Here is an 8813-nt window from a genome sequence, read left to right as displayed (position 1 = left end):
TTTATTCCCAGTCTATATAGACCAAATTGGAAAAACACATCAAAAGAATCTCAGGATGGACCCAAAACGTGCCTTGGAGACAGTCACTCCTGTCAAACATGTGTCTGTTCTCTTCCGCAGCCTCAGCTTTCCAATTATTAAAAGTATTAGCATCAGTCACAGCCTATGAATATATTATTTTAAACACTTTGCAGCCAGATGGGTAGTGGCTCCCGTGCTTAAACATACGTATGTCCTAATATTTTTGATCGTGGGTGGAAGTACCTGGTCTGGATTGGCCTCCAGTTGCTGCTCCAGAAAGACCTTGGTCGGCTGAAGGTAGGTCTTTTCTGCCAGTCTGGTGAGGATGTCAGGTACCCTAGCACATCTAAAATACCATGAGGCACACATCCAGGCACACAAAATGGTTCTTGGCAGGAGAATTTACACCTGACAGATTCAGCCAGATTGCTGGAGAGAACACATGGTAGCAGTGACTGCCAGTGCAAATATAGCTGGATGCAGCTTGATTTAAAAAGATTTAAATATCCTGTGAGGAGGTCTAACGGCCTCTACTTGACTGACCCTGGCCTGGGTAGGCTACAAAACTGTGAAGCACCTTGGCTGACACTCGCTTTTTTTGAGAAGCCCCTTTCCAGTCAATGCTCAGGTAAATGCCAAAGAATACCAGATGATCCATACAGACCTGCAAGACATGAATATGGGTGTTTGGGTGGTTTGTAGTGAGCAAGGCAGAGCAGAAGAATTAGGCAGAGGGTATAGGATAGTAAAATGCATGTTTGTGTGGTGTTTGGGGTTTTTTTAAAGTCGTTTTGCACTTAGCAAGATATAAACCCAGTGGAAATCCATTGCAATCAGTAACTCGGGGAGAAAACATCTCTGCAAGCCAGGTGGTGCAAGGGAGGTACAGGGACTGAATTAGGCAGAGAGGCTGTGACCTGAAGAGTGACAAAAGTACGTACCTGGGAGCCGTCTCATTCAGTCTGCTCTGTGATCTTCACACTAGACAAAACTCTTCCAGACCAGCGTTGTCTCTTTACTGGTGTCCACATCTTGATGACTGTACAAGGGGAGGTAGAATGTCAGAAGGGCTCCTCGCCTGCAACGGTCGCTAGTAGGAGTGACAGCTGGGATGGTGAGGATGCAGAAGATGATGGGCACATGTCTCATCTGGGAAGGGTGTCCCAGGCTTGTTCCAAGGTTGTGCTGGAGCAATTAACTTTGTCATTTTGCTGACTTGCTCCGCTTCAAGCTCACAAAAGCCTGCCTGGCTTGAAGAGGGGCACAGCACACCATCCGATAGTGCTGCTTCACTACAGAGCAATATTCAGATTGGATTCTGTGCTGGTGCCTGCAGGTATTCAATTCTCTGTGCTGGAAAAAGCCACCAAGGCTTATTATGGATGTTTCATATGCAAGTGAGGAGTTTTTTCAGTGCAGAGTCTGAAGAGCCAGCTAAAATAATCATGTTACACATCTGGCTTGGAACAATTGGATTTGTAAGCCACAACTCTTTTGTCTTTTGTAACTTTATTAATAACTCTCCTTTTGGTTATTGTTTGTTTGTTTGTTTAGTTAATAATGTGCTATCACAGCACAGCACACTGGCCTTGTTTGAATCTTATCTTAGCTGTAATTCTTCTACGGTTTGCCCATTTCTCTGCTTGGATGGGAGGGAGACAAGGCACCTATCCCCCTCAGAAGTAATGGATCAGTGTTTTGTCCACATCTGCTTCAGAAGAATTTGTGCTGTTTATTTTAGGTGTCAGTGCCAAAAATGCTCTGACCACTGCACTGAATCCTGAGGCAGAAGACACACTGAAATTCTGTACCTGAGAGTCTTCTCACTACTTAAAGCTGAGAAAGAAAAATAATACTACATCAGATATGCCTATTTTATTGGAGATGTGGCTTTCCGGCTCATGCTTGGCATGAATTGCTGCCTGCCTGCTTGACATATGCTGATCTGGAGGTAGCCACGGAGATGCCTGATCTGTAAAGGCTGTCATGCTGAGCAAGCTGTCCATATCTGATGTGAATTGTCTCCTGAGTCTACTCTCGTGGTCTCAGCTATGAGCAGTATATGGGATTGCAGAATCATTTATTATAGCAGACACAGAAATGTTAACATGCCTTACTGTAAAGTCAACTGGAGTCTCAGAGGTTCACAGAATCCACAAAAGATATTTATTTTCCGTGCTACCGTGGCAAATCTGAATTTTCTTAAGTGCCTGAGCTGGGAGGACACCACACTGTACTAGGGGATAGGTAAGTGGAAGTTGATGACGTGGGAAACCCCTGTCCTCAGTTCCTGGGCATCTAGATGTTCTCTCGTGCACAAGCAGCCCCCAGCCTAGCTGTGCTGTGGGCATGGAAGGGAGACAAGGCAGCTGGAGAGTTGCCATTGTCAAACCTGCTGGACCTCATGTCTTCTACCTAGGTGCCTGTGGCTGCAGTGAAATGGTCCTGATGGTGTCTGTGGCCTCTCTGAGTCCTACCCTGGCCCCATTCAGAGCTAATTTAACCTATCCCGACCCAGATCCCAGCTGCTCCAGCACCCTGAAAAGCCTGCTCTGCTCCTGCACATCTTCTTAGCATCACCTCCAGGGCTTCCAGCCCCCCACGCACTGACTGGTGACATCCCCACCTCCCTCGCTGACTCCAGCTCTGGCTTTGCATGCTCTCAGCCATTTTCTCCCATCATTCACAATTCTTCCCCCAGTTTCTGTCTTCTCCCCAGGCTCCATCCTTCCAGAGACCTTCTGGGGCTCTGTTTCATTCCCAGCCCTGCCTGCACAACTGTTGAAGACAACACTCAGCTTGCCAGCAGTGGTGAACAAGCAGAGCTTCATTCAGTGCAGAGGACCCACATCAATTTATACCAGCTGATACCTGTGTGCTTCACTCACTGCCATGCTGGCTTCCCTGTGCGCAGCGTCCCAGCACAGCTCTCCATGCACTCCTCTGACCCACCAGCTCCTCCCAGCCAACACCAACTTCACCCTACGCACCCATCCTGGCCCTTTTGCAGCGCTGCCAGCTCACACAGCCAAGCTGAATCCCCATCATGACAGTTCTCTCTTCTTCTACTAACCTATCTTTTCTCACTTCTCCCTGTCTTTTTATTTTCTTTTCCTGTATTTCAGTCAATCACCTGTTTAAAAGTTAAACACATGCTTAAATACTCTGCCAAAATGAGCCCTAGATTTTCTTAGATTGTTTTCCACCCTCTGTTTCATAACTACTCCCCTCCCCATTTCCCCAGAACATATGTGGGATGTATATCCAGCTCTTATGTTTCATTTTGCACACAGTTTAGGTTACACTTTGTATGAAACATGCTACCAAAATTGAAGCTCTCTTCTTTTTCTTCCTTTCTTTTTCTTTAGTTAAGCATACATGTAAAGAAACCTTTCAATGTGTTTGCAGAGCCCGAATACAGTAGAGTGACACAAAGCATTCTGGATATTGCTATGCAAATGACATGCCAAGAATGTTTAGACTGTACCTTGAAGCAGTAAACAAGTTGATTGTCATGGTGTCATGGTAACTAGAGCTGGATCCGCTTCATACGAATGAGGTCCCAACCTTCGCTTTTACTTGGATTGCTAAAGCAACTCAGTAGTCCAAAGGCTCATCACCCCGTTGGTCCTCTGGAGAGCCAGAGGTACAAGAAATGGCCTCGTGCATCGGGACACCATTTAAAATGAAACAATGAGCTACTCTGACATACAACTTGAGGTCACTGAGGATATTCAAACGTACACAGATCCGAGTTGGGTGATCTGTGAGATGCTGTCAATGCCATGGGGATTTGCCATGTACCCTGGGCAGCATTGCTCTCCCACCGCTGTAGTTACAGTCTGCAGAGATGCTATTTGGGGGTGAGGAAGCTTGTGTTTTTAAACCGTTGAACTGCTCCCATCTCACAAAAGTGTGGGAGTGTGGAAGCTGGAGAAGGCAGGTGGGTCTGTAGGATCAAGACCTCTGCTGGGCAGCAGCTTGTATTGCCCAGTCAATACATGATTTCTTGCCAAGCAGGGCTGTGACCATGTCCTTGGTCTTGAGTCAGCCATCCTTCTCTGGATAGCAGGGCAGCTCTCTAATGCCACAGGAGAGTCACACTGACAACTTAGAGGCTACAGAGTAGTTTTCCTGACCTTGTAGCTCAGGGCTGAATTATTCCAGGCTCTGACGAGCCACCTCATTTACCAATGTAAATGCGTTCCTGGAAATTGCTCATCCAAGCTGAGTCGCCACAGGTTGGCATCTCCAAGCCTCATCTTCTCCCTCTGCAAACAGAAGATGCTTTCACAGACCAAACCAGCAACATTGTCCTGCTTTACAAAATAAATTTACTCAAGTTTCTTCAATGGGCGTGGCAACATAAGCTTGAGACTAAGAAAGCCTCCTTACACCAAACACTTAAAACCTACCTTTTCTGAAGAGCCATGTGCTCAGTGATAAGTGCCAGCTGATCTCAGAGCATCAATCTGGCAGAGGAATTTGCTCTTTTTGCACTGTTGCTGCAGGTGTGGGCTTTAAGGGGGATCACAGAGCTGCTGAACCAGCCTGGTACAGACCACAGGGACTGACCCAGGACTCAGCTTGCTGCCTTTCTCTGTTGGTTCTTCAAACCCACACTGTTGCCAAACAGCAGAAGCAGAAGAGCAACTATAGTGGGTCAAGCCAAAGGTCCATCCTGCCTCTGGCAGTGGGCAAACGCAGAGGTCTAGGGATGACTGCAGGAACAGGTCTGATGTACGTGATTTTTTTCCCAGCCTCCATTTGCAGCTCAGGTAACTCCTGAGGTTTTCTAATGAAACCTCAATGACAATGTCATCCATGTCTGCGTCCCGTATACTGGAACCCATGTAACCTTTCAGCACCTATAAACTTTCCAGTCTGTATGGTTTTGACAAAAACCCACTGGGTCAATATGAGGATGGGAATCCTCCCACCAGCTGTACAACACACCTTCTAGTCAGACTAGCACCTAGTAAAACAAAATATCAGTGTACAAAGGTGAACTAGCTGTTTCTTGTGCTGGAGGGTTTCTTTTAACCCTTTGGAACTCTCTGTTATGATTCCTAGCAGATTCAAATTGATGAGAGGCCAGCTATGCTGGAAAATGCCACTGAGCAGCCCGTAAATTCATGACTTGTGTGTTCTTTAAAAGTCCAGCATCAGATGTTGACTCTTACCATGGCTTTGCAGGCACTTGAAGTTGGGGCGGGGAGGAGTGGTTGGTAAAGTCAGGAGCTTGAAGTCTAGAGTCAGCTGGAGACCAGCAGACAAACTAAAATATGAAGCTCTCAGAGGAAGATAAAACGGCAAAGAACCAAGCCCCAAATAGGCAACTAAAATATGAGATCATTTCCTTTACTGCTTACTTGTGAAGGAGGTGTTCAGAAGCAGTGGGAACAGGTAGAAGTCCCCTCCTGGGTTGCTGAGCATGGCCACAGCACAGCAAAATCCACCAGCACAGGGGCAGCATCCAGCTATCTGGGAAGGAAGTGAATTGTTTCATCCCTGTTGGAAGGTGCTTTAAAAAGAACCTTTCAAAGCACAGGACACAGAAGGAGAATCCTTCATATGCTGTGAAGTGTATGAAGTCCTCAGCAGTGCACCAAACCTGTCTCACATTGCCTTACCTGCTATGCATTGGGCTCTTCTCCTCTGTGCTTGTGTTGGCTTGAGATGCTACATCCCACAGTCCTGTTCCATCTCTTGCTACCTGAGGTGACCTACAATGATCTGTCTGAACCACTCACGTGCAGCTCCCTAACTCACAACATAGAATCATAGACTCATAGAATGCTTTGGGTTGGAAGGGACCTTGAGAGATCATCGAGCCCAACCCCCCTGCAGTAAGCAGGGATTGAACCTGTGAACTTGGCGTTATTAGCACCATGCTCTAACCAACTGAGCTAACCCAGCTGGTCAACATCAATACAAGGATGGCAATCCTTCCACAAGCTGCATGGCCTGCACCAAAGATGTACCGCAGCTACTTGGCGAGATCCTCCTGCCCAGAGACAGAGCAGAGGAGCGAGCACTGGATGGCAGGAGTTATCTCCTGCTGTGGTACATGTCTTGGCCAGGCCAGCTCAATCAGGCCCTGAAAACCATTGCAACAAAGGCAGTCTAGAAAGACCAGCCTCCAGGGTAGTTGAATGCACTCTCAATACCAGGAGGGAGGCAGGGGAACCCCTGGGGATCCCCTGCTCACTGAAGTAACCCCTGCATTTATGCAGCTGCTCATAAGCATCTCAGTTAAGGAAATCAGAGGCAGTGGGCACTGAAGAGCGGCTGGGACAGGGTGTGGAGGGGAAAAGTCTTCAGCTGGATGCAAAGGAGGGGACTGAGCTGGGTTTGCTGGGTTTGGCTGGGGTAGACTTCATTTTCGTCATAGTAGCTGGTACGGGGCTATGTTTTGGATTTGTGCTGGAAGCAGTGTTGATAACACAGGGGTGCATTAGTCACTGCTGAGCAGTGCTTACGCAGAATCAAGGCCTTTTCTGCTCCTCACACCACCCCACCAGCGAGCAGGCTGGGGGTGCACAAGAAGTTGGAAGGGGACACAGCCAGGACAGCTGACCCCAACTGACCAAAGGGATATTTCATACCATATGATGTCATGCTCAGCATATAGAGCTGGGGGAAGAAGGAGAAAGGGGGAGGATGTTCGGAGTGATGGTGTTTGTCTTCCCAAGTAACCATTATGCATGATGGAGCCCTGCTTTCCTGGAGATGGCTGAACACCTGCCTGCCGATGGGAAGTAGTGAATTAATTCCTTGTTTTGCTTTGCCTCTGTGTGTGGCTTTTATTTTACTTATTAAACTGTCTTTACCTCAACCCACGAGTTTTCTCACTTTTACTCTTCCAATTCTGTCCCCCATCACAGCAGGGGGGAGTGAGCAAGCGGCTGTGTGGTGCTTAGTTGCCAGCTGGGGTTAAACCATGACAGCATATTCCAAGCAGGGTGAACCAATTTCATAGCTGGTGTAAGACTATTCAGCAGTGCAAGACAGACTAGAAAGAGATCCAGAGGAAGAATCTCCAGGGCTGTGAAATGTGCATGTCCACCCCGCTCCTGCCCTTCCTGCCGATCTCCAGGCCAGAGCTATGGGAATGAGCATGCAACCAGGGAATTTTTATTCCCTGTTGCTCATCGGCCACCACAAGGTCTCCTTGGAAGTAGCTCACAGGAAGTATCAGCACCTTCAGATTTACCCTGATCATCTAAACCCATTACTGAGGGCAATTCTAGTGCTATCAGGGACCAGGTGCCTACATCTGATTAACTGACTACAAAATGTCTTCTCTGGCATGCTTGATCCTGAAGCCTAGAAAAGCCTCTTAGAGTCTTCACAAACTCACCATTGGGAAGTCCTCATTCCTTGCTGAAACACTGCTTTTCCTAAAGCAGAATTTGGACACTGTTCTATCTGGCAAGTGCAGTTTTGGATGGTTCAGCAAATACAGTAGAACTATCAATGCTGTTTTCAACAGGGTTGAGGTAGGCACAGGAGCCCAGATCAGCTAGAGAGAGAGCTGGAGGGCCATACATCCTCTCTGCTACATGCTCCAGGCTGCTCAGTGGAGCTGTGGAGCCATCCCCCGGGAGATGCTGACTCCAGCCAGAAACTCCGTTTACACAGTAGCATCAGAAGTGTGTGGAACTGAAGTCAGCAGCTGATCCTAAAAAGTGCTTTTTGGTTGCTCATCCATGATCTGAGCAGACTGAAAAGCAGGGCGGTGTTTGCATGCATAAATACTTCCAGGTGGATATGTCACACTTTTCCACTGAGATTGGAAGATCCCTTTGTCCAGCTCCTTCTCTAAATCTGCAATCAGTGCATCTGCAGGGAGGTAGAAGAACATCTTAGCTCTCAGTGAAAAGATGCCCTTAAAGCACATTCTGCTGTCAGAAGTTGCCATTTGCGAGCAAGATCTTACCTGTCCAAGTGCTACTAAAGACACAGCAGTCTCAGCGTTCAAGCTGCCATCTGTCAGCTTTCCTCACCCATTGCGTTACCACAACAGCTCCACTGAGATTTGAGCATCAGGCAGTGAGCAGGTGGTATGAACACCTTTTCTGTCTGAGGAGGTGGCCCAAGGCATTTTCTTCAAGGAGAAGTACTTTTCTTTCTTCATTCGTATTAACTAGTCCAGAGTAACTCAGAATGGCTGGCAAGCCCTCTCCACCAGTGACTTCATGGACTTCTTTTTTGGCCACGTTATCTCTGGGTGGTGCTGCATTGTCAGTCCGGCTGTAGGTTGTCCCATGGGTTGGTGTCAGCATCCAGCGCCCCATCCGGGCACACCACATGTGTGTGCCATGGCTGAGCTCAGACCCCTCTGAAGGCTTCCTGGGAACTGCTCTCTGCCTTTGGGAATCCCTCATCTGCTTGGTACGGGTATATTTGTGGGGCCCTGTGTCAGCCTGCAGGGATCACTTGCCACTTTCTAAGTCCCAGGCAGATGCTCCAGGTGGCAGATCTTCAGAGCTCACAGTGCAAGCTGGCCAGACCAGGCAGGCTGGGTGTTCTCCCTCCTTGACTTGCCCAGGGTGCTGGTCTCCTTTATCCCCAACTGCATTTCAAGCAGTATCTCCATGCTCTGTCTCTGGCTGCTCCCGAGCCCTTAGAAGCTTCCAGAAATACACCACCAGTACCATGTCTGCCTCCAGAGCTTTCTTTCCCTGATTCATATAACACACTGATCCTGGTGGCTGCGTCTCTTCCGTACTGCTGTCTCATGGCTCCTTGCACCTTTCCTGTCCCAACTGCCTGGAGCCAGCTCTGAA

This window comes from Pelecanus crispus, chromosome 1 (genome assembly GCF_030463565.1).
Source record: "Pelecanus crispus isolate bPelCri1 chromosome 1, bPelCri1.pri, whole genome shotgun sequence".
Classification (NCBI taxonomy): Eukaryota; Metazoa; Chordata; class Aves; order Pelecaniformes; family Pelecanidae; genus Pelecanus; species Pelecanus crispus.
This window is presented reverse-complemented; position numbering follows the sequence as displayed.